We start from the raw sequence: 26,136 nt of genomic DNA, 5'->3' as shown, positions 1-26,136 counted from the left end.
CCTCCTGATGAAGAGGGCAACCAGCCCTTACAGTACTGGCCTTTCTCCTCTTCCGATCTTTACAATTGGAAATCTCAGAATCCCCCTTTCTCTGAAAACCCCCAGGGTCTCACTAACCTTGTAGAATCCCTTCTCTTTACTCATAAGCCCACCTGGGATGATTTCCAGCAGCTCCTCCAGGTCCTGTTCACCACCGAGGAGAAACAACGAATCCTCCTGGAGGCTCGAAAGAACGTTCCAGGAGCCAATGGGCGACCTACCTTCCTCCCTGATGTCATAGATGCAGGATTCCCGTTGACCAGACCTAACTGAGATTTTAACTCAGCAGAAGGTAGGGAGCACCTGAAGGTCTATTGCTAGGCTCTAATGGCAGGTCCCCAGGGGGCAGCAAAATGCTCCACCAATTTGACTAAGGTAAGAGAGGTAATCCAGGGGCCTAATGAGTCTCCGTCAGCATTTCTGAGAGACTCATGGAGTCAGTTTACCCCGTATGATCCTAGTAGTGAAGAGCACAAAGCTACAGTGACAGTTGCCTTTATTGACCAGTCTAGTAGAGATATCAGGAAGAAACTGCAGAGGCTTGAAGGGTTACAAGATAAGTCATTGAGGGAATTAGTGCAGGTGGCTGAAAAGGTTTATCATAATAGAGAGTCAAAAGAAGAAAAGGAAGAGAGAAAGCAGAAAGAGCAGGAGGCTAAAGAAATAAAGAGAGAAAAGCGCCAAGAAGGAAATCTTCACAAAATTCTGGCCACTGTAGTCAGGGAAACTACGGAACCTAGTAAGACCGTACCAGGCAACAGGAAGGAACCCCTAGCAAAGGATCAGTGTGTGTACTGCAAGGAGAAAGGACACTGGGCTCGAGAATGCGCCAAGAAAAAGAAAAAGCCTCAGGCCCCCAAGGTCTTGGCCCTGCAGGAAGACAGTGATTAGAGGGGACAGGGTTCGGACCCCCTCCCCGAACCCAGGGTAACCCTAACAGTGGAGGGGAAGCCTACTCAGTTCATGGTAGATACTGGAGCCGAACATTCAGTGTTGCAACAGGCAGATGGACCCCTTCTCAAAAAGAAGTCGTGGTAAAAGGGGCTACAGGGAACAGACAGTACTCATGGACTACCCGAAAAACGGTGGACCTAGGCGTGGGCCGGGTATCCCACTCATTCACTGTCATTCCTGAGTGCCCCTACCTACTACTGGGAAGAGACCTCCTCAGCACAATGGGTGCTCAAATTCATTTTGACCCCAAGGGACCTCGGTTGTTAAATTGGCAAGGAAAGCCTCTCCAGGTATTAACTCTCAGGCTGGAAGATGAATACCAATTGTTTGAAAAACAAGGGTGGGGGACCGGACAGATGGACTGGTGGTTAGCAAACTACCCCCAGGTGTGGGCAGAAACTGCGGGGATAGGGAAGGCTAAGAACCGGCCCCCCGTCCACGTAGAGCTGAAGGCTCAGGCCAGTCCTATAGCTGTCCGACAATACCCAATGTCCCGAGAGGCACACGAAGGCATCCGACCCCACATTGCCCGTTTGCTCCAGCTGGGGACCCTAGGGAAGTGCCAATCAGTCTGGAACACGCCCTTGCTACCGGTCCGAAAACCTGGGACTAATGACTACCAACCAGTCCAAGACCTCCGAGAGGTAAACAAGCGGGTGGCCAACCTCCACTCCACAACTCCTAACCCCTATAATCTTTTAAGCTCCCTACCCCCAGACAGGACCTGGTACTCAGTACTGGACCTCAAGGACGCCTTCTTCTGCCTACCGCTGGCTGTAAAAAGTCAAGAGTACTTCGCTTTTGAGTGGAAAGACCCAGAGACTGGCCTAACAGGGCAACTCACATGGACCCGCCTGCCTTAAGGGTTCAAAAACTCACCCACCATCTTTGACGAGGCCCTCCACCAAGATTTGGCTATGTTCCGGGCCTCTAACCCCCAGGTAACTCTGTTGCAGTATGTAGATGATCTCTTCCTGGCAGGGGCCGATGAGGAACTGTGTCTGGAAGGAACAAAGCGTCTCCTCACAGAGTTGGGAGAACTGGGCTATCGAGCCTCCGCCAAAAAGGCTCAGATCTGCAAGCGACAGGTCAGTTACCTAGGGTACCTTCTTAAAGACGGGAAAAGATGGTTGTCTGAGGCCAGAAAAGAGACAGTGTTTCACATTCCACCACCCACTAATCCAAGACAAGTCAGGGAATTTTTAGGTACTGCCGGGTTCTGCCACCTATGGATACCTGGTTTTGCTGAGATGGCAGTCCCGTTATATCCCCTCACTAAAAACAGTCAGCCCTTCAAGTGGGGAAAAAAGGAGCAACAGGCTTTTGACAACAGCAAGACGGCCTTGATATCCGCTCCAGCCCTAGGGCTCCCCGATGTAACCAAACCCTTCCACTTGTATGTGGCAGAAAATAAGGGGGTCCTAACGCAAAAACTGGGCCCCCGGAAAAGGCCTGTAGCATATCTGTCTAAAAAAAAAATTAGACCCTGTAGCCTCAGGGTGGCCAGTTTGTCTAAGGATCATAGCAGCAGTCGCAGTTCTGGTAAAAGATGCTGGCAAGTTGACTATGGGACAGAATTTGGTAATTTCGGCACCTCATGCCTTAGAGAGTATTGTCCGCCAGCCCCCCCGCCCCCCCGACCGCTGGCTCACAAATGCTCGCATGACTCACTATCAGACTCTGTTACTAAACTCAGACCGGGTTACTTTTGCTCCCCCGGCGAGCTTAAATCCAGCCACGTTGCTCCCAGACCCTGACCTTGACCCTCCTATTCATGACTGCCAACAAGTGCTTGCTGAGGCACATGGATGGCAGAAAGACTTGGCAGATCAGCCTCTGATGAACGCCGAAGCCACCTGGTTCACTGACGGCAGCAGTTTCCTGGAAGAAGGAGTGCGGAAGGCAGGGGCTGCTATAGTAGATGGCCAGAATGTGATATGGGCACAGACTTTACCTGCAGGAACGTCTGCCCAGAAGGCAGAACTCATCGCCCTCACAAAAGCCATTGAATTAGGAGAGGGCAAAAGAATCAATATCTATACGGACAGCAGGTATGCCTTTGCCACTGCCCATGTGCATGGTGCTATCTATCAACAGTGGGGTCTGCTAACCTCCGGAGGAAAAAAAATCAAAAACAAGGCAGAGATCGTAGCCCTGCTAGAGGCCCTTCACCGACCGCTAAAAGTGAGTATTATACACTGCCCAGGCCACCAGAAAGGGGATTCCCCCATCGCCAGGGGAAACAACTTGGCTGATTCTGAAGCAAGGGTGGCAGCCCACAGGTCCACCTCTATTCTGTTAGTTAACGTCCCTGAGCTAGAAAAGCCCAAGTTTAAATACTCTGCTGAGGACATAGCCATGATCTCAAGGGACTCTAATAACCACTTTGATCAGGAAAAGGAACGTTGGCAGGCAGTGTCAGGCAAGCCCATCTTGCCACACGAACAGGCACAAGCCATGATTCAACAAATGCACCAATGGACTCATCTGGGAGTTAATAATTAGTCCAGACTGCCCTAAAACAAAATATCATATCATAGGGCTAAAACAACTGGCAGAACAAATAGTTAAAAAATTGTGTACTGTGTCAAAAAGTAAATGTCTGTAAAAACACCATCGGACTTGGCAAGAGACTCAGGGGACACAGACCTGGAGTATATTGGGAAGCAGACTTTACAGAGATCAAGCCAGGTAAATATGGCTACAAGTATCTCCTAGTTTTTGTAGATACCGTCTCTGGATGGGTAGAAGCATTCCCAACAAAGCAGGAAACAGCCACCGTCGTGGTCAAGAAAATCCTGGAAGAAATCTTCCCACGCTTTGGGGTACCCAAGGTAATTGGGTCCAACAATGGGCCCGCCTTCATTGCCAAGGTAAGCCAGGGAATGGCCAGATACCTAGGGGTCAACTGGAAATTACACTGTATCTACAGACCCCAGAGTTCAGGACAGGTAGAAAGGATGAACAGAACTCTAAAAGAGACCCTGACTAAATTAACCATGGAGACTGGCGTGGATTGGGTGGTGCTCCTTCCCTTGGCCCTGTTTAGAGCTAGGAACTCTCTCTCCTGGTTCAACCTGACTCCCTTTGAAATTCTCTATGGTACCCCTGCCCCCTTGACTTTACCGGGGGATGCCTTTGAACCCACTTGCCACAGTAACAGTGACCTTTATGCCAGGTTAAAAGGGCTGCAGGTGGTGCAGAAGGAAGTCTGGACGCAGCTGGCAGCCGTCTATGAACCTGGGACCCCCGAAGTTTCTCACCAGTTCCAGGTTGGGGACACAGTCTATGTAAGGCAACATCGCTCCCAGACTCTGGAATCCTGCTGGAAGGGACCTTACCTGGTGCTCCTGACAACACCAACGGCTGTGAAGGTAGACGGGATCTCCGCTTGGATCCACGCCTCGCATGTAAAACCTGCACCACCAGAAGACCAAGGACCAAGGGACGCCACCTGGAGAGTCCAGAGTTCCGAGAAACACCCCTTAAGACTAAAAATAATTTGTACCTAAATATTGTAAGATGAGAACTCTCTTGCTTTTCTTATGCTTAAAAATCTTTTCCCGGGCCCGGGAGCTAGCAGCCCACGTATGCCCAGGAATTTTACTTGGTATGTTGTAAACGGAGTAGGAGATACAATTTGGAGCCAATCTAAGGTCACTACGGGAAAATGGTGGCCTGACTTATTCCCAGATGTGCGTAAGCTAGCCATAGGAGCCCCAGCGGATTGGGACCTAGGAGGACATACTGATATTTCCAAGCCCCCTAGTATACCTCCTACAGGTGAAAGACGCACTGGACTAGGGGACAGGCTGGGGTGTGCTACCGAAAAACGGAGGAGTAAATTAAGCACCCTCATTTTCTGTGTATGTCCTGGGTACCACCGTGACAGGGCACTAAATTACCAGTGTGGGGGAAGAGAAGACTATTTTTGCAGGAACTGGGGCTGCAAAACCACAGGGGATGGATACTGGAACCCCTCCTCATCCTGGGACTACATAAAGGTAACCACTAATAACACTCACAGTAAAAATAGAGGCAATGACTGTAAGAAATGGTGCCACCCCCTCCGAGTGTCCTTCACTGATCCAGGGAAAAGAGCCACTGGGTGGGAAAAAGGGTTTATGTGGGGGTTAAGGTTCTATAAAGAAAGGTATGATGATGGGCTGCTGTTGACCATCAAGCTCAAAATAGAAACCCAGTATACTGCCATAGACCCAAATAAATACCTAGTTCCAGGGGTCAAACCAAAGACTACCCCAGCACCCCCGGGTACCCAACCAGAGCCCTCAGTCCCCACTGTAAGGTCAAAAGCTAAGACATCAAAGAAAATGTCTAAGCTCCCTGAATCTAAACCTCAAAAACAACCTGGGTTATTCTGCTTAATTTCTGAAGACTTCAAGGTCTTAAATAGTACCAACCCCAATGCTACCCGCTCCTGCTGGCTTTGTTATAATGTTGCACCCCCATATTATGAAGGAATAGCCTTCAGAAGTGAAATTAATACTACAACTGATGTCTCCAACTGTCGTTGGCAGCAACGACAGGTCAAACTCACTCTGTCAGCTATTGCGGGGCAAGGAACATGTGTGGGAAATATCTCCTCCTCACACAGCCAGCTGTGCAACCAGACTCTTAACTTAACCAAGTGGTCTGGTGACACATATCTGTTGCCTTCTCCAGAAGGATGGTGGGCCTGCGCTACTAGGGTCACGCCCTGTGTTAGCTTACAGGTACTAAACGAGACCCAGGATTTCTGTGTCTTGGTTCGGTTGTTACCTCGGCTTGTTTACCATCCCTATGAAGAACTATTATCATACTGGTATGAAAATAACGGGAACTACCGAACCAGAAGGGAGCCCCTAAGTATCACGCTCTCTGTCCTCTTAGGCTTAGGATTGGGAGCAGCTGGGGCAACTACAGGAGCTTCAGCTCTGGCTATTCAACATCAGAATTACCAAAGTTTACAGGCAGCCATAGATGTTGATATTAAAGAAATAGAAAATTCAATTACCAAATTATAAGAGTCCCTCACCTCTCTTTCTGAGGTGGTCCTACAAAATAGAAGGGGACTAGACCTCTTGTTCCTTCAGCAGGGGGGACTCTGCACTGCACTAAGAGAAGAATGTTGTTTTTACATTGATCACTCAGGGGTAATTAAAGACTCCATGGCCAAAATTAGAGAAGGCCTAGCCAAAAGAAAAAAGAAAAAGAACAAAATCAGGGATGGTTTGAGTCATGGTTCAACTCCTCTCTGTGGCTCACGACCCTCATGTCTACCCTACTAGGACCACTAGTCATTTTGGTGTTGCTTCTGACCTTTGGTCCCTGCATTTTAAATCACTTGCTAGCTTTTGTTAGAGAACGTGTTAGTACTGTTCAAATTATGATGTTAAGGCAACAATATCAGGAATTAAACCAACAGGAATCAGTATTTCATGATTGAAATACCCACAAGAAAAAGGGGGGAATGTGGACCTGAACCCCTTTCCCCACCCTTAAATATTAACTGACTAGCTTTTCTGCTTCTGTAATTACCTTGTGCAAGGTTTTACAAGCCCCTGCGGGTGGGACTCTCTGGTAAGGGCAGATAAAGGACTTTCCAAACTGCCCAAAGTTCACCTACTTCCGGGAAGGGCCTAACCACACAAGGGGTGGGCTGTTGGGCAATTCCCCAGTTCCTCGTCTGTATACCACCCCACTGAAAGCCACCAATGAATTTAAAAGTCACCTCAGGTGACCAATAAGCTGTATACAACTCATCCTGTTGCCAAAGTCTGTCTACCAAACTGTAAAAGTGCTCATGTTAAGAGCTCGGGGCCGTTTCTGTCCTGAAGACGGAGGGACCCCAGCATGCTGGAATAAAAAACCTCTTGCTTGATTGCAGTGATCTTTGTCTCCTGGTCTTTGTGAGATGAGCCTTCCCAACAAGTAAGACTCACACTTTCAGGCCAGTCTTACAGGAGAAAAAGCCATTACATCTAAGAAAAGGCAACTGGATAAATTATAATTAATCTATTCATAAAATGAATGTTACACAGCTATGGAAATTAGCAATTTTGTCATATCTGCTTCCCCACTAACATGAATGACTTTTAAAAAAATGTTGAATAGGTAAAATAACTAATCACAATAATATATACAGTACAAATCCATTTATACAAAATTCAAAAACACAGAAAATTGATCACCTTATCATTTAGGGTCACATACATATGTGGTAAAAATTGTAAAGAAAGCCAGAGAATAATAAATACGAAATTCAGAACAGTAGTATCCTGGGAGTATTGGAGGTGCATGATCAGGAAGAGCATAAAGGAAACAAAAACAGAAGTCTTAATTCCCTCTCCAAACCTGCTCCTCCTCCACTTATTCCCATGTCAGAAGTTATATTTGACTTTTCTCTTCCTCTCACACTCCCATGTAATTAATCAGTAAGACCAATGAACACCACATTCAAAACATCCCAATTCTTTCCATCTCTATTACTTTACTCTAGCTCAAGCCATTATCAACCTCTCAATAGGATCTTGCAATAGCCTCCTCCCTGGTCTCTCTTGACTCCTGTACAATTCATTCTCAACAAGACAGACAATCTTTTCAAAATTTAAGTCAAATCATAACCTTTAAACTCTCCAGTGGCTTCCCTTCACACTTAGAATCAAATCCAATCTCTTTTTCATAGTCTTCAAGGCTTCATTTAATCTGATCTCTGCTTACCTCTCTAAACTCATCTCCCCACTCTTCCTTCCTAGTCCACTAGGCTTCAGCCTCCTTTGCTTTCTGCTTCACAAACTTGCCAAGCTAATTTCCCCCTGTGAGAACCACTTTTTTTTAAGATTCCATATATAAGTGAGACCATACAGTATTAATCATTCTGTGTCTGACTTACTTAACATGATGGTTTCCAGTTCCATCCATGTGGCTGAAAACTGAGAAGATATCATTTCTTTTTATAGCTGAATAGTATTCTATTATGTATAACACAGTTTTTTAAATCCATTCATCCACTGATGGGCATTTAGGTTGATTCCATCTCTTGGCTATTGTGAATAGTGTTGCAATGAACATGGGAGTGAATGTGTCTTTTTGAAATTTAAAAAAGAAAAAAAAGTGGTTCTTACAGAAGTAAAGAATAGAATAATGGCTACCAGAGGCAGGGAGGGGGTGAGGGGGAGGAGAAGGAGCGAACTAACAGGTACAAAACATGCTATCTACCCTAAGTGATTCATTATTCAGTATATGCTTGTATTGAAACAACATACTGTACCCCACAAAAATACATATAAATAAAATTGAAAAAACAATTTTTTTTTAAAATACCAATAACATTCTTCAAAGAAATAGAAAAAACAATCCTAAAATTCACATGGAACCAAAAAAGACCCTGGATGGCCAAAGCAATCCAGAGAAAAATGAATAAAGCTGGAGGCATCAAATTACACTACAAAACTATAATAACCAAAACTGCATGGTACTGGCATAAAAACAGACACACAGATCAATGGAACAAAACAGAGAGCCCAGATATAAATTCACATACCTACAGCCAAGTGATCTTTGACAAAGGTGCCAAGAATACATATTGGGGAAAAGATAGTCTCTTCAATAAATGGTGCTGGGAAAACTTGATATCCACATGCAGAAGAATGAGGGTACACCCCTACCTCTCACCATATACAAAAATCAACTCAAAATGGATTACAGATTTAAATGTAAAACCCTAAACTATGAAACTACTAGAAGAAAACATAGCAGAAACAATCCACTACATGGGGCTGGGGGATGGAGTTTGGAAGCATTGTCCCCTCCAAAACATGTGGAAATTTGATCTCTAATGTGGCAGTGTTGGAAACTGATTGAGTCATGGGGGCAGATCACTCATGAATGGATTAATGCTCTCCCTGGGGGAGGAGGGATAGTGAGTGAGTTCTCACTCTATTTGTTCCCCCCAGAGCTTGTTGTTTATAGGACCTTGGCACCTCCTCTCTGTCTCTCTTGCTTCCTCTCGCCATGTACCCGCCAGCTGCCTGCCACTTTTCCACCATGAGTAGAAGCAGCCTGAGGCCTGTGCCAAATGCAGCTGCCGCAGAATCATAAGCCAAATAAACCTCTTTCCTTTATAAATTACCCAGTCTTAGGTATTCTGTTATAGCAACACAAAACAGACTAAAACACTGAGCAAGGAATTTTTAAATAAGACTTCAAAAGTACAAGCAACAAAAGCAAAAGCAGACAAGTGAGATTACATCGAACTAACAAGCTTTTGCAAAGCAAAGGAAACTGTTACCAGAGTGAAGAGACAACCTACAGAATGAGAGAAAATACTTGCAAACTTTATTTCTGACAAGGGGTTGTTAATATTGAGAATATATAAGGGACTTAACAGCAAAAACCCTCAAATAACTCAATTGAGAAATGGGCAAAGGATCTTAATAGACATTTCTCAAAAGAAGACAAACAAATGGCCAAAAGACATATAAAAAATGCTCAACATCACTAATCATCGGGGAAATGCAAATTAAAATCACTCCAGTTAGAGTGGCTATTATCAAAAAGTCAAAAGAAAACATGTATTGGCAAGGATGTGAAGAAAAGAGAACATGTGCACACTGTTGGTAGGCCTGTAAACTAGTATAGCCATTAAGGAAAACAATATGAAGGGTCCTCAAAACATTGAAAATAGAACTACTGTGTGATCCAGCAATCCCATCACTGGGTATATACCCAAAGGAAATGAAGTCAGCATGTTGAAGAGATAGCCGCACTCCCATGTTTATTGCAGCACAATTTACAATAGCCAAGATATGGAATCAACCTAAGTGCCCAATAACAGATGAACGGATAAAAAAAAAAAGTGGTACATATACACAATGGCATAATATTAAGCCATAAAAAAGAATGAAATCCTGTCATTTGGGGCAACAGGATGGACTTGAAGGACATTACATTAAGTGAAGTAGCCCAGGCACAGAAATACAAATACCATATGACCTCACTCATTTGTGGAAACTAAAAAGAAAAAAAAAAGTTGTTATTATAAAGGCAGAGTAGAAGAGTGGGTACCAGAGACTGGTGAAGGGGCAGAGAAGACAGGGAGAGGTTGGCCAACAGGTACAAAGTTCAATTAGACAGGTGGAGTAAGTTCTTATGTTCTGTTGCACAGTAGGGTGATTACGGCTAACAGTTATATTTTGTATATTATATAATAGCTAGAGGAGAGGCTTTTGAATGTCTTTGCCACAAAGAAATTATAAATACATGAGGTGATTGATGCATTAACTACCAAAACCCGATCATTATACAACACAAACATGTATCAAAACATCAAATTGTACACCATAAGTATGTATAATTACAATTATGTCAATTAAAATTTTTAAAGTGTAAAAAAATAATAACAATTTCCCCCATGGCCTTTGCATTCACAGGATTGCCCTCTTCCTGGCTCTTGGCAGAGCTGCTTCTCTCAGGATTTAGGTCTGAAATTTAAACACAAATGTCACCTTCTCAAAGAAGATGCCTCTGACTACCACATCAAAAACAGCACCACTGCCACCAATCACTCATTACCACTTCTCTTTCATTCTTCAACAGTACTTATCAAGATCAGTTAGTTTAGTGTTTAAGGTCCCTCTCCACTAGAATTAAAGTCCTGCAAAAGCAAGGAAAGGACTTGTCAGTCCAGTTCAGTGTCATACAAAGTAGTCACTGGCCCACAGCATTAAATATTTGTTGGATAAATGGAAAAGTGAATTTTATTTTGAATAGACATGAAGTAGTATCTTCTGACAGTAAAATGAAAATCAAGTACACCACTGATGAATACGGTTGAATGGGAAGAAAGTAAAATTTTGAAAATCACTGGGAAAACATCATTCTAAGAACAGTTTTAAACAATACTTTTCACAACAGTACTTGTTATGAATCACAGTCCTAAGGATGATTAATGAATTATTAATGAAAGTTTCACACAGCCACAAGATCCTAAGTGCTGGAAATTCATCGTCTGTTTAAACCTCCAGTTTTTAGAAGAGCACCATGATTAAGAGCATGGGCTTCAGTTCAATTATGACTCTGCTGTGTAACTTGAAGAAGTTTCCTCTCTATACCTGCTTCCTCATCTGTAAAATGAAGCTATTAATAACTATTTCATAGTGTTATTGTAAAGATTAAAAGAAAGAATTTATGAAACATCTAGTTGTGTCTGGCATGTAGTAAGTGGTCAATATAGTTGCGATTGTGAAAGCTGAGCAGGGAAATCCAGATAAATGTAGGGACTGATATGAGTCAAGTAATAAACAAACATCCTCCTCTTCTACCAGAGGTGGACTAATGACAGACAGCGTGCCGGGAACATAAGCCAGGATCAAATCCTTTTCCATCCGAGAAGACATTTTTCAGTCACTTCTGATTCACACGGCCTATGAAACTATGTTCTGATAGACCCTGTGCTGGATGTCCTAGAGATCTGAGGATATTTGAGCCTCCTATCCTGCAGGTATTTACAATCTTTTTAAAAACGAGGTGCACAAACACCACAAAGCAATATGGGAAAAACAGTACAGACAATACAAGCAAGAAATGCTTCATGGAAGAGAGGTCATCTGAAATAAAATGAGTATGCGTAGGATTTCATCAAGAAAAAAACACATTTTGTGCTGAGACTTTCAAGGACAATATTAAACACAAAAGAAGGTACCACGAGTACAGGACTTGGCAGGAAGAGGATCTGCATTTTGGAATGGGAGGATAATCTCTGAAAAAAATACAGAAAGGCTGTAGAAAGCTCTGAATGTCAACCTAAATAGTATGGGCTTTATCGGTGCTGGCATTGGAAAGCAGCTAATGGATTTTGAGGAGGGAAGTGAAACAATCACAGCAACATTCTTTGAAAGAGTACTCTCATGAAGCTATGCAAGATCAGTACAACCAGAATCACAGACAACAGGAATATTTAGTCTATTACCATTCTAATCCCAAAGAAATAAAAGTCAGAACACAGTAGTCTGAAAAAGGGAGGAACAGTAAATCTTAATGACTAATAGCATGTAGGGCAAAGGCAACAATCACACCTAAGTGATCTCTTCACCCTTTAAGCCCAAATTGTATCATTATCAGTTTCATGTTATTTTTTAAAACTTTTTCTTACACTAGAGAACTTCAAAAAGTTCGTGGAAAGGTTCGTATTATCTTTTAATTCTTTTTCTACCAGCTTTTTGAAGTACCCTTGTACAGCTGACTAAGTGCAAAATATATAAAGAGCTCACTTTTTTAAAACACAGCCCAGGACTGAGAGATCAGTAAACAGAATTCTGAGTAGCCAAAATACATGTAACATAATTCATACACTAAGAAAAGACAAGAAAAGTATTTTATATGTGTAGATATATGAGTTAACATTATTCAGAACTACACAATCTCACTTTACACAGAATTCTAACAAATACAAGAATCTAATTTCCAAATCCATAGCATTTTGGAAGCAAAAATTAGAAGAGGAAAAGGGACTGCTACTTACGAGTCTGAAGGTCAAGAGAATAAATGAAAACTATAAAAAAGTACACAATCACTCAGGTTAAGTTCTCTATAACTGTTTATTGGCAGGTATACATGATTCCCAGAAAAATGAAATTAATGAGACTCTTCCTTAATGTTCCAAACACCTACCACAAAAGAAAATCTTCTTTAACATTCTTTGAAGCTAATTATTATTAAACAAATATTTACCTGATTAAAAGATACTTTTCAAAGAATGGCTGATACATGCCAACATAACCCCTCATCAGTAATCAAGATGTAGTCCATAAATAGTTAAAAAGGCAAGAAAGATGCATTTTATAAGAAACAAAGTTTGAAAATGATAGAATGTTTTCATAAGGCATCTAATCAAGAATGTAACACCACTGATAAAGTTTAATTTGGGCAATTCTTTCCTGATGACTATGCCATTGAGTTCCAAGTTCTAAATAATATTAACTCACCCTTAACAAAAAGTAACACTATTAAATTGGTCTTAAATACATACCCTATAAATTTATCCACTGAAATCAGGTAACATCATGTGACACTCAATGTCCTGCAACATTAGGTTGTGTGGCAACTTACCATAGGACTTTAACAAAGCAACACGTGAAGGGCTCTCACGTTGCTCACCAACACTCATTAATGTTTATTGTGAGTCAATACTGTTTTTCTAAGGGCCTCACCTATTTTACAAAGAGATGAAAACATTTTCATAGGGGGAATTAAGAAGTTAAATGATTCAAAGTTATACTTCAGTTTATGATTACGTTTAAAAACTAAACGATGAACCTTATATCTTTAATCATGTAGCCAAAAGAATATTATATAACAATTACTGGCATAAGACGAGTTTGAGATGTTTTTAAACAACAAAAAGCAAATCAGTGTATCTTTAGAACACTGGAACAGTAAAATAAAATTTCCTTAACTATGTTGTAGTGATAAAGCAACCAAATGGAACTAGGCCTCTCATATCCCTCAGATGCAGTAAAAGACAGAAAAGATTAAAACACACACACACAAAATTTCATCAAATGATCAGGAAACATTAAGATATCAAAGATTAAGAGTATGGTACTTTGGAAAACACTGGTCAAATATGCTATATGTTATAAACATCTAAACAGCTGAAGCAGTCAATTGCACCTGTTGCCCTCTCCTTCCCCAAACAATCCATCTTCTTAGAATCATCTTTGCTTTCTAGAAGCTTACAACATGGGGACAGTGATTGAAGCCAAAGAAATGTGCCTCAGAAACAGTGTTTTGGAAACTGCAAATTGTGACCCATAAATCAATTTAGTGAATTTGTCAGCATTCTTTTAATAAAAGAGAATGGAATATAATAGAAATTATCAGAATGCATCACATATAATAAGAGAAATACTGCATTGTGAAACTGTTCTTTCAGATGTAGATATGTACTACATCACGGTGAAGATGCAGGAGTACTTCTTACTGCGGGAAGAAAGTTTGAAAGCTACTACCCTGGAGATCTCCGTCTAATGCCTCAGAATGTACACTGGATGTTTTCCTTAGTCTTCAGCACATATTCATATTCTCTTTGCTGAAGATGGACCGATGGAAACGAATGTAGGAGTTCCATGGCAGCATAGAGAACAGGGACAAACCCCAATCACGCCTGTATTTGGACCTGAAGGAGCTTCCTCAAACAGCCCTAGGCGGTGCCTACAAGCTCTTCGTAGCTTAGCAACCTTCAGAGTAGAGCTCCTCCTCCTTCCACTGACTGTACAGTTCAACTCTTCCAACCAACTTTCCTCAATTACAACTTCTGGAATCACTGTGTTCCAAGAGAAGACAGTGTTAACTCTCCCTTCACTAATTCCCTGAATGTCTTCCTAGTCGAGGACCTAGAACTCTGTACTCCCCATGCTCACAGAGAAGTCCACATAGATCCTTACTCCCTCCACGATCCCAGGACAGAATACCCTTCTGACGGCCCCTATCTTATTCCAATCCCCTCATTCTCAGGGTCTCCCAACTTGAGGCAAATCTTTTCTCCCAAAAGCCCTAATTAAACTGCCACATCCTTTTATCAACCCCCGGAAGATGAGTGCCTACTGTCCCAGGAGCCTAGGAATGCCCGCCCTGTCCCCAGGAAACCTCCCTGGGGACAGGTCCTCTTTTTTTTTGGATTCAGTAGTTAAGACAAGTTTCCTGTTTCCCCAGCAGCCCGGGCAACGTCTGTCTCTACCTGCCAGAGGGCATCGTCCCATCCCCCACGCCTCCGGGCACAGTGGTTAGCCGGGATTCTCCCAGAAACTCGGACAGGCTTCCCCACACGCTCTCCTCCACCCCGGGACCAGCCTCCCTCCCCCAAGCCAGGCCCTCCCCGCTCCGCCCCAGCCCAGGCCCCTTTCTCCCCGCATCCCTGGGCAGGTCTCCGAGCCCCGCAGCTGCCGGAGCAGGCACCCCCCTCGGAGCCCTTCCCGAGTTCCCTCTCAGCGCGCCCTACGGGGGCGACCCTCGGCGCCTCGGCTCCGGAGGGGAGCGCCTCGGGCCTCGAGAAGCCGACAGAGCCGGCGGGCCCGGGCTGCACTCACCCCTCAGCCCGGGAGGCGGGGAGCTGCTGCGGCGGCTCCTCCGACTGCGCCTCTCCTCCCCCCTCCCGGCCACCGCTGTCGCCGCCGCTCAGCCTCCGGCCTGGTCCCGGCCGGCCCCGGCCCGGCTTCGCTTCACCTCGTCCCCCACTCTGGCCGTCAGAGCCCGGTGTCCTGCATTGACCCGGAAGCAGCTTTCCCGGCCCAACAACAACACGTGACTCTGCCGCACGTGTCACGTCCGCTGCGTGAATGGGAGGGGGCGCCCGAGGAGCGGGTCCTCGCCAACCAAGCTGGCGTTGCCATGGTGACGGGGACGGTTGCACTGGCTTGGACTTCACCAGAAATACACCTTATCTCTTGCTCTTTCTCTTGTCCGTCCATTGAAGGACACTCCCAGGTGCAAAAGAGGAGTACAGATTGTCATATCATAGTGAAATAGGGGCAGGTCATAGCAGAGTCTCGGCAGTTGAAGGTTGCTGCCTTCCAGAGAGGAGCACTGGGCTGACCCTCCCCAGACACAACTGTTATCTTGGCCTGGCCCTGTTACTAATTTGCTGTCTGACCCTGATCAAGTCACTTCCTGTCTTTGGCTTCAGTGTCCTCATCCACAAAATGAGGGAACTATACTAGATGAGCCCTAGGCTGTCATCTAATAAGATGCCTTGCTGCTTATGCATCTTTATTCTGTGCCCACTTCACAAGTGGCACCTCGAGATTCCAGCACCAGTGTGATAATAGCAGCTTTCGTTTACTGAGCACCCTCTAGGTACAGCCACTGTATATATGCTATTTTAATTTTTACAACCCTCCAATAATAGGTATTTTATAAAATTATGATCTGCCCAAGACCAACCAGTTAGTAAAAGTGACCAGGCTGAGATCTGAATCCAGGTCAGGCTGGCACCAAAGTCCATGCACTTCACATCATGTCATGCTATTGCTCCGTGCACATTGTATCTGACTGCTGGGCTGTGATCACTCATGTACTGCTTTGTCTATTTCCTTTGTGGGAAGATACATAGAATAGGGATGGTGCTGGCTGATCTCGAAGAGAATTCAGCCTTGTATGGATATGTCAGCTGAAGTGCTAGGAGTTGAAGAGGTCTATGTGCATAAAGTGTATGTGCTTTTGCGTGGAGTGTGTCAGGGGAGAGCTGAGGGGTTGTGATGTGCATGCACATGTATGTACTGGTTCCTATTCTTTAGGGGAGACCCAATGGCAGCTGACCATCACCAGTTCCTGGGGACTTAACTTTCATCATTGTGTTATGTTTTGTCTTTCCCCGCAGGTAGGGATTAGAGGGGTTAGACGGGAGAAAAAGCCAGAAGGAGCTAGTTAAAGAAAATGCTCTGAGGACAAAGTGGAGAGTGAGCCAAGTAGTGTGGCTTCAGTGCTCAGGTGGAGGCTTTCCTCCCCCTTCCGCGGAGAACAGAGTGCCTTTCTGGCTCCTTGAGAGTTAACGGCTTTGGAAGCACTGGGATCACTGACACGACCACAGTCAAAAAGGAGCCTCAGTGGTGAGGACCATGAGAAGAACAGAGTGAAATATATAGAGAGGAGAAAGAGCAAGGTGGAGGCTGCGTGGATACTTTGTTGACAGACTTACGTGTAAGCTCAGGTACCTTGGGGACACCCAGAAATACCAAGGAGGCTAGATGCCCTGTGAACAGCTAGGGAAAAAAGCAAGAAATGTGGGCAATTACTGTTAACAAATGCTATGTACAGTGTCTGTAAATATGAGGGGTCTTCGAAAAGTTCACAGAAAGATTCACATTGTCTTTTCATTCTATTTTTCCATGAACTTTTTGCAGTATCTTTGTACAAATATGAGTATCAAATGTGACTTTGCGTGATTGGTTATATACTTGTTCGTTTCGCCGAGATATCCTTGAGTCACTTTTCTGTCTCTTTTGTTCCCATCTCTCCCCTTACAGCGCAAGCTCTTAAAGATAAAATCAATGTCTCTACCCATTTCTCGTCTGTCTCCCCAAGACAACCAGAGTTATCTTTCTAAAACTCATATATGATTGTTTTATTCCTTGGAGTTTAAAACCCTTCCAAGATTCCATCACTGTTAGGATAAAGTCTGCAATTATAACATGCTTCTCAAGGTTCTTCCTGGTGTGGGCCCTGCTGACTCTTCCAGCCTCATCTCTTACCTCTGTCTCTTACTCTATACTTGCTCTGTTCAGTCTGGTAGCTAGTAGCCACATGTGGCTATTTAAATTTAAATTAATTAAAATTAAGTTCGATTAAAATTTCATTTCCTCAGTCACATGACACTAGCCACATTTCAAGTGTTCAATAGCCATATGTGGCTAGTGGCTATTATATTAGACAGTGCAGATACAGAATATTTTCATTGTCACAAAAAGTCCTATTGGACAGTGCCACTCTATACTCTCAAAATTTCACATATGATGTAGTCTGTGGGAATTCCCTCTGCTAAACCATTTACTTGCAGCATTCTTCTTCTACCTCCTTGACACTGAAAATTATACGTAATTGCTTATTTTCTTGTGGTCTCCTTGACCAGCATGCAAGCCTCAATAAAGACAGGAGGCAGGTCTAGTGTATTCACATTTATTCCTCATTATTTCTAAAGGGCTATCATATAGAAGGAGAGAGTGGATGTTGAATTGAAACAGAAAGACAAATTTCTGATCATTTTATTAGAAATTGTAGATAATTCAATCACTTTGACCTGCCAACAGCAATTTCATATGGTTCAACCTAATACTAAGGAAGAACTTTGGAAGAATTGGAGCTGCTTTAGTCAGTTCTAGTGAATTCCTTGTCGTTGGAATAGGTTAAGCAAAAGCAGAATCTGTTAGAACAACGTATAAGTAATTCTTGGATCAGTTGGACTGGTTGAACAGTCCAGTTCTAAGATTCTAAGTCTGTGTTTATCCAACCAATTCTTTAATTCAGGGTTGAGAATGGCATATGAAAATCATAGCTACTTTCTGAGTTTCTACTAAGCCAGACACTGCTTGGGATATTTTACATAGATTATTTCCTTTAATCCTCACAATGATTTTATGGAGTACATCTGGTACTATCAGATTTACCAACCGAGACTCAGGTTAACTAATACACTTGGCAACATACAGCTAGTAAATAGCAGAGGCTGAATTTATATTAGGTCAGGCTGACACCAGAATCTGAGTTCATAATAACACTGTAATGATGAGATATAGTTCTGTCTTGAATTTTCAGTCAGATATTTGCATGTCCTTTTAATTCAACAAATGTTTATTTTATAATGATTGTGTTCCTGTACTTAGCTAGATGGTTTGGAGAAAACAGATAAATAAGGCATGGTCACTACAATGTAGTTGGAAAGATAATGTATATACACAAATAACAGTCACACAGAGCAATTAAAGAGATATCATTTTTAAAGGGGGATAACAGTAATCTTTGTAGCTTAAGGTTCTTCCCAAGTATGCAAAAGGATAAGGATAGAATTATGGTAGAATTCAATGTGGACAACATTAGTATGCAGACGAGAACACAAGGGAAGAGAAAAGCAGCTGCTTCACTAAATGACTGGTTTGGAAATTAAGTGTATTTAATACAAGTCCTGGTTTTTCCACTAACCAGCTGTGTTTCTTGAACTCTTTCTGCCTTAAGACTGTTACCTACCAAATAGCCTGGATTGGATAAACTACCATGGCAAACCACCTGAAATGATGTGTAATATATTGTGTATATTATACATACGTATATATATATATGTATATATTCTTCAGGAGGAAATGCCATATATTCCATCAGATTCAAACCCAACTGAAGAAAAATTCGGGATATGTGATCTCTTTAAATTCTGCAATTCTCAGATTCTATATTTTATTTTTGTCAGCATTATTGACATACAAGTGCACTTCAAAAGGATTGTGGAAAAGTAAAATTAAAGGATAATATGAATCCTTCCATGAACTTTTTGAGGATCCCTCATATTTGTCAGGAAAGAGACTGTCATGCCAAGCTTAGTGACCAAGAAAAGGGAAGAGTATTTTTAAATTTTAAATTAGGGAGTTATATTTTGAACTATTTAGAAAGTATCAGAATTTCCTTACTGGGCAGAATATGATCTTTAAAAAGCAACTTTTCATCAGTTTCCATAGATGATCAATCACAAGAAGCGTAATTTTCAAGGAGTCCTTATATTTATAAAAATCATTTACAACAAATTTGCTAGAAGCCTCACTACCCCTCTAAATTTTTTACTGAGAAGAATAACATACATACAGAAAAGAGCACATAATGTTCATAAATGTACAGCTGAATGAATTATCACAAACACCATGTTATCACCACCCATTCAAATTATAGAACATTCCCAGCTTCCCAAAGCCTTCCCTGTATTCCGTATATCCATTGTTCTCCCCAAAGTTAACTACTACTCTGACTTCTAATATTGTAACATATTTTACCCTGTTTTTAAGCTTTATAAAAGTGAGATCAAATAAGGTGAGTTCTTTCACTGCACATTGCATGTGTCAACCATGTTGTCGTGTAGCTGTAGTTTATTGGTTTTTGTTGCTATTTTTTATATTATAATCACCCTACAATTTATTTATTCATTCCACTGCTGATGGACATTGGGTTACTCCCAGTTTGGGGCTATTATGTATAACACTGCTATGTACATTCTTGTGCTTGACTTTTAGTTCATATATATACACATTTCTGTTGGGAATATACCCAAGAGTAAAACTGGTGAGTCATAGTTTAGATCAGCATTATCCAATAGAAATATAGTGCAAGTCAAGTCACCTATGTAATTAAAATTTTTCTAGTGGCCACTTGAAAGAAATTTTTAAAAAGTGAAATTAACATTAATCATGCTTTTTATAAACTCAGTATATCCTAAATATTATCATTTCAACATGTCGTCAATATAGAAATGATTAAGTAGATATTTCACATTTTTAAAATCTTCAAAGTTCAGTGTGTATCTTACACTTATAGCAATTTGGACTAGCCCATTTCAAGTGTTCATTAACCAAAAGTGGCTACTAACTACCATATTGGACAGTATAGCTTTAAATAATACTATGGTTATTCCACAGTGGTTGTACCAATTTACATTCCAGAAAGCAGTGTGTGAGAGTTACAGTTGTTCCACACCTTTATCAACACTAGATACTGACAGTCTTTTTAATTTTAACCATTCTGGTGGTGGCTGTGTGGTAGTATTCTACTTTGTTTTAATTCGCATTTTCTTAATCATAGGGAGTTTGCATATCTTTTCATATTTATTGGACAATTGATATTATTCTCTTTCACGAAGAGACTGAGCTCTGTTTTTTACTGAGTGGTCTGCCTTGTTCTTACTGGTCTTGTAAAATTAGTTGGAAAAAAATCTTTCTTTTTCTATTTTCTACAAAAGTTTGTGTAATATTGGCATTGTTTACTCCTTAAATGATTGTTAGGTTTCTCCACTAAAGTCATTTTGACAGAGTTTTCTATATGTGAATGTTTTTAATTACAGATTCAATTTATTTCATAATAATAGCAGTATTCAATTTTTTCTATTTTTTCTTGTGTCATTTTTAGTAAGTTGCATTTTTGTAGGAATTTGTTCACTGCATCTAAATTTTCAAGTTTATTGGTATAAAGTTGTTCATGATATGCTATTATCTTTGTTATATCACCAGGATCTGCAATGATACCTCATTTTAATTCTGGATATTGGTTACTTATGCTATGTATTTTCCCTTGATTAGTCTCACCAATTCTGTTCGTCTTCTGAAAGAATCAATTATTTGTTTTGTTGAACCTCTCTGTTATGTCTTTTCCCTGTTTAGTTATTTTCTTTTATCTTTATTATTTCTTTCCTTCTGCTCTTACTGGTATAATTTATCATTCTTTTTTTAACTTCCTTTTTTTTTTCTAAATATCCCTTTAAAACTATGCATCTGTCTGTAAGTATGGCTTTAGTTGTGAGCCATAGTTTTGATATGGAATATTTCATTATCATTCATTTTTAAATATTTTCTGATTTCTTTAGGCTGTTGATATGATGGACTACATGAACTGATTTTCAAATGTTAACCCAGACTTGCATACCTGGGATACAACCCAGTTGGTTGTGGTATACAATTCTTTATGTACATTGTCGGATTTGATTTGTTAAGAATTTGTTGAGGATATTTTATGTCTATGTTCATGAGAGATATTGCTCTGTAGTTTTCTTTTCTTGTAATGTCTTTACCTTGATTTGCTATTAGGGTAGTGTTGACCTCATGGAATAAGTTGGAAAGCATTTCTTCTGCTTCTATCCTCTGGAAAGATTGTAGAGAATTGGTGTCATTTCTTCCTTTAACATTTGGCAGACATCACCAATGAACCTATCTGGGCTAGGTGCTTTCTGTTTTGGAAGGTTATTAATTATTACTTCGATTTCTTCAATAGATATGAGCGTACTCAGATGGTCTATTTCTTTTTTGTGTGAGTTTTGACCGATTGAGTCCTGCAAGGAACTGGTCCATTTCATCTGGGTTATCAAATTTGTGGTCATAGAATTGTTTATAATATTCCTTTATTATCCTTTTTATGTTCACGGGATCTATGGTGATCTTTCATTTCTGATGTTAGTAACTTGTGTTTTCTCTCTTTTTTTTCTAGTTAGCCTCACTAGAGGCTTATCAATTTTATTGATCTTTTCAAAGAACTAGCTTTTGGTTTCATTGATCTTCTGTATTGATTTCTTGTTGCAGATTTCATTGGTTTCTACACTAATTTTTCTCTCTTTTGCTTGGTTTGATTTGCTATTCTTTTTCTAGCTTCCTTTGGTGAAAGCTTAGGTTATTGGTTTTTTAAAATTTATTTATTTATTATTATTACTTTACATTGAAAGATGTTGTAGAGCAGGGGGAGGGGCTGGTGGGAAGGGGGGTAGGGAATCAGAGGTGGAGGGCGGGGGTCATGGCTGAGGCCCACGGGTTCCCCCCACTCTGGCTCAGGGGCCCATGGGGCTTCTGGTGGCAGGTTGGTTGGTGCCAGGCTGGATGTGGAAGTAAGGGGGGCATGGCTGAGGTGTGGCTGAGGGAGCCCAGGGGGCTTCTGGCTCTTTGAGGTTTTATAGGTTTCTTTGGTGGTGTTAGACATTTACTGGTTAACACCAGAAATTTGTCTCTGATCTGTGGGTGTTTTGTGTTTTCTTTCAGTTCTGTATTGGATTATTAGCTTCCCCCACCATTTAAACTCTACATTGGAACTAATTTGTTGTCCTTTGCTTACTTCTAAAATGGGAGAACTTCCTGTGGGGACCAGCACTTGAGGCCTGTGGTTGAGCTAAATTGCTGCTTTGCTGCTGATTCTCTGGGGAAGGCTTTATGTGCAGCTCAGGTTTTAACTGTTAACCTTTTAAGTACTTCCAGGTCTTGTGAGGTCCAATACACCTGGGTTGTGTGGAAACTCTGGTCTGGGCCTGAGTCTTTTCAGCGAACTGCCCCTGCAGATCTATACTCCTGACCAGTCTCCACTGAGTGGGCCTGTGCTGGTTGGAGGGCAGATCAGCTGTCCATGCTGTGCCCCAGTTTTCCTTCAGATGGCCCATCTCCTCCACCCCCTGCACTCCAATCAATTCCCACAGCGCAAGCTGTATGCCGTTCCCTTGAGATCACTCACCAGCCTTTGAGTAGCTCCTTTTTTCAGTTGTCTGTGGCCCCTCACTTCTATGTGGGTCCATGGGAACCCTGTTAATGGTCTTGTTGCCTGGGGTCCACCAAGGCCCTGCTCTCCCTTGCTGACTCCAAGCAACTTCACACAAAGGGCACAGCTGCAGTTTTTGCCAGCTTTTGCTTGGTGTGCTCACCAGGGCCAGCCTTGAAATGGTCAGGTCTTGAAATGATTGGAGCAGTCCCTTCTTTCTTTCATCACAGCTTCTTCCACCTCATGAACTCCATAGGTCTCTCCTCCTCTTCCTCTGAGCTCTAGCAACCCCAGCTTGGCAGTCATTGCTTTTTCTAATAGTTGTAAATTGGTCGATTGTGGGAGAGAGTGATCCTGGGGACCATCTATTTTACCATCTTGATTCTCCAACCCAGAATCTCCTTTCCTGGAACCAACTGGCCTTGATTGTCTTCTCTCTGTGAGCCTGAGAAGTCCAGAGACAATCTTAGCTTCTCCAAGAGTTTCAGAGGCTGGGACTTCCAAAGTCCAAGGAACACATCTGGTGAGGGTCTTGGCGGTGATTTCAGTGATGTAGGGTATCACATTGTGAAATGGTGGAGCAGAAAGAGCAAATTACTGATTTTAGATTTTTTTCATTTCTAATGTATTCATTTAATGCTATAGATTTTCTTCTAAGCACTGCTTTTGTTGCATTCCACAAATCCTGATGTTGTATTTTCATTCTCATTTAGTTCAAATATTTTCTAATTTCGCTTGTGATTTCTTCTTTGACCATGGATTATTTAGAAGTGTAGTGAATTCCTACAATTTTATGTTGCCTTGGAATCTATTTGGAATATGTTTAACTTTCTCATACCAGAAGCAGGGCTTAGTCAGCTTTGCACGGTTTTCAGTTTTCGATCTCTTTTCAGTTCCTCAAGGTGGTTTATCAAGTTATTGCCTTATACAACTACCTCCTGGTGACTCCTTCCCTGTGGAGCACCTAGATACAACTTACTTGACTCACCCCACTGACCCTCCGCCCCATGGACTGTGCAGAAATTCCACAGTAACCCCCTTTCAGTCAAAGTGTGACCCCAGGGAACTCTCCTGCCTGATCTAAAGTCACCAATTAGAACTCCACAGGAAACCTACCTGGACCTCAGTAAAGCCTTTGGCCCACAAGTTCCTCCCCTCCCCCCATCTCTCGCTCCCCACCCACTTGTTGAGTACACGTGTCTCAGGCAGTTCTTCCCTTCATATTAGCCCTGCAAGGCATGCTACCCTCTTCTCTCTGGGATCTATAAGTATTACATTGCTTCTGTTATTTCTATTCTTTTTTTTTTTTTTAAGATGACTGGTAAGGGGATCTTAACCCTTGACTTTGTGTTATCAGCACCATGCTCTCCGAAGTGAGCCACAGGCCAGCCCTATGTATCTTGTATTTTTTTTAGCAACATTTTTCTATTTTTCAGTGTACAAATCTTTGGACTCCTTAGTTAAGTTTATTCTTAAGTGTTTTATTCTTGTTGATGCTATTGTAAGAGGAATTGTTTTCTTGGTTTTATTTTTTGATTGTTCACTGTTAGTCAATAGCAGTACAACTGATTTTTGTGTATTGATTTTGCATCCTACAACTTTGCTGAGTTTTTTTTATTAGTTCTAATAGTTTTGGGAGGAGATCTTTAGGGTTTTCCACACAGAGGATCACATCATCTGGAAACAAATAATTTTATGTTTGCCTGCCTGCCTTCCCCATCCCCCCGTTTTTTTTTTTTTTTTTTTTTTTCTCTCTCTCTCTCTTTTTCTTTATTTGGCTAGTATTTCCAATACTATCTTAAACAGAAGTGGCAAAAGTCAGCATTCTTGTCTTGTTCCTGATCTTAGAAGAAAAGCTGTCTTTCACCATTGAGTACAATGTTAGCTGTGGGTTTTTTATATACAGCCTTCATTAGGTTGAGGTAGTTTCCTTCTATTCCTATTATTCTGAGTGTTTTATAATGGAAGGGTCTTGAACTTGGTCAAATTATTCTATTGCAACAATTGAGATGATCATGTTTTTTTCCCTTCATTCTGTTAATGTGGTGTATGTACATTAATTGATTTTCATATGTTGAACCATCCTTGCATTCTGGGAAAAAAATTCCACTTGATCACGATGTGTAATTTGTTGAGTAGTGTTGTATCAGTATTCACAAGAGATATTGGTCTGTGTTTTCTGTAGTATCTTTGCTTGGCTTTGGTATCAGCATAATGCTGATCTCACAGAATGAGTTAGAAATTATTATCTCCTCTTCAATTTCTTGAAAGAGTTGGAGAAGTATTGGTGTAATACATAAATGTTTGGTAGAATTGACATATGATTTCATCTGGTCCTGGGCTTTTTTGTTGTTGGGAGGTTTTTCTGATTACTGATTTAATCTCCTTTCTTTTTTTTTTTTTTTTTTTTTTTGTCGTTTTTTCGTGACCAGCACTCAGCCAGTGAGTGCACCGGTCAGTCCTATATAGGATCCGAACCCGCGGCGGGAGCGTCGCCGTGCTCCCAGCGCAGCACTCTACCAAGTGCGCCACGGGCTCGGCCCTAATCTCCTTTCTAATTATAGGTCTATTCAGATTTTCTATTTCTTCATGATTTAACCTTGATAGGTTGTCTGTTTCTAGCAATTTGTCCATTTCATCCCAGTTATTCAATGTATTAGTATATACTGTTCCTAGGGTTCATTTATAATCTTTATTTTTGTAAAATCAGCAGAAATGTCCCCATTGTCATTTATGACTTTAGTTATTTGAGTCCTCTCATTTTCCTTAGTCAATCTAGCTAAAAATTTGTCAATTTTGTTGATCTTTTCAAAGAATCAACTTGTGGTTTTATTGATTTTCTCTGTTGTCTTTCTATTCTCTATTTTATTTATCTCTGCTCTAATCTTTATTATTTTCTTTTGATAGATTTGGGTTCAGTTTATTCTTTTTCTAATTTCTTAAGGTGTAAATATAAGTTATTAATTTGAGATCTTTTTAATCTAATAATTTATAGCTATAAATTTTCTTCTTAGTACTGTTCTCACTGCATCTCATAATTTTGCATATTTTGTGCTTTTTTCATTTGTCTCAACATATTTTGAAATTCCCCTTGTGATTTCTTCTTTGACTCATTGGCTAGGAGTGTGTTGCTCAATTTCTACACATTTGTAAAATTTCCAGTTTTCCTTCTTCTATTGATTTCTAATTGCATTCCATTGTGATAAGAAAAGATACTTGTATGATATCAATCTTTTTAAATTTATTAAGACTTGTTTTGTGGCCTAACTTATGACCCATCCTGGAGAATGTTTCATGTACACTTGAGAAAAATTTGTATTCTGCATTCACTGGATGAAATGTTCTTTATGTCTGTTAGGTCCAATTTGTCTATGGTGCTGTTTTAAATAC

General features: G+C 41.4%; 1 protein-coding gene across 1 annotated transcript in view; it reads right to left on the bottom strand.

Annotated features, from left to right (window-relative positions):
* TBCEL (tubulin folding cofactor E like) overlaps positions 1-15,219 on the bottom strand; it is a 73,980-nt gene extending 58,761 nt beyond the window's left edge. The window contains exon 1 of the mRNA XM_063093743.1: positions 15,081-15,219. The gene's annotated coding sequence lies outside the window, so the exon portion shown is untranslated. The remainder of the gene's footprint in view (positions 1-15,080) is intronic.
* Positions 15,220-26,136: the final 10,917 nt, after the last annotated feature.

The sequence above is a fragment of the Cynocephalus volans genome, chromosome 4 (genome assembly GCF_027409185.1).
Source record: "Cynocephalus volans isolate mCynVol1 chromosome 4, mCynVol1.pri, whole genome shotgun sequence".
In the NCBI taxonomy this organism is placed as follows: Eukaryota; Metazoa; Chordata; class Mammalia; order Dermoptera; family Cynocephalidae; genus Cynocephalus; species Cynocephalus volans.
This window is presented reverse-complemented; position numbering and strand designations above follow the sequence as displayed.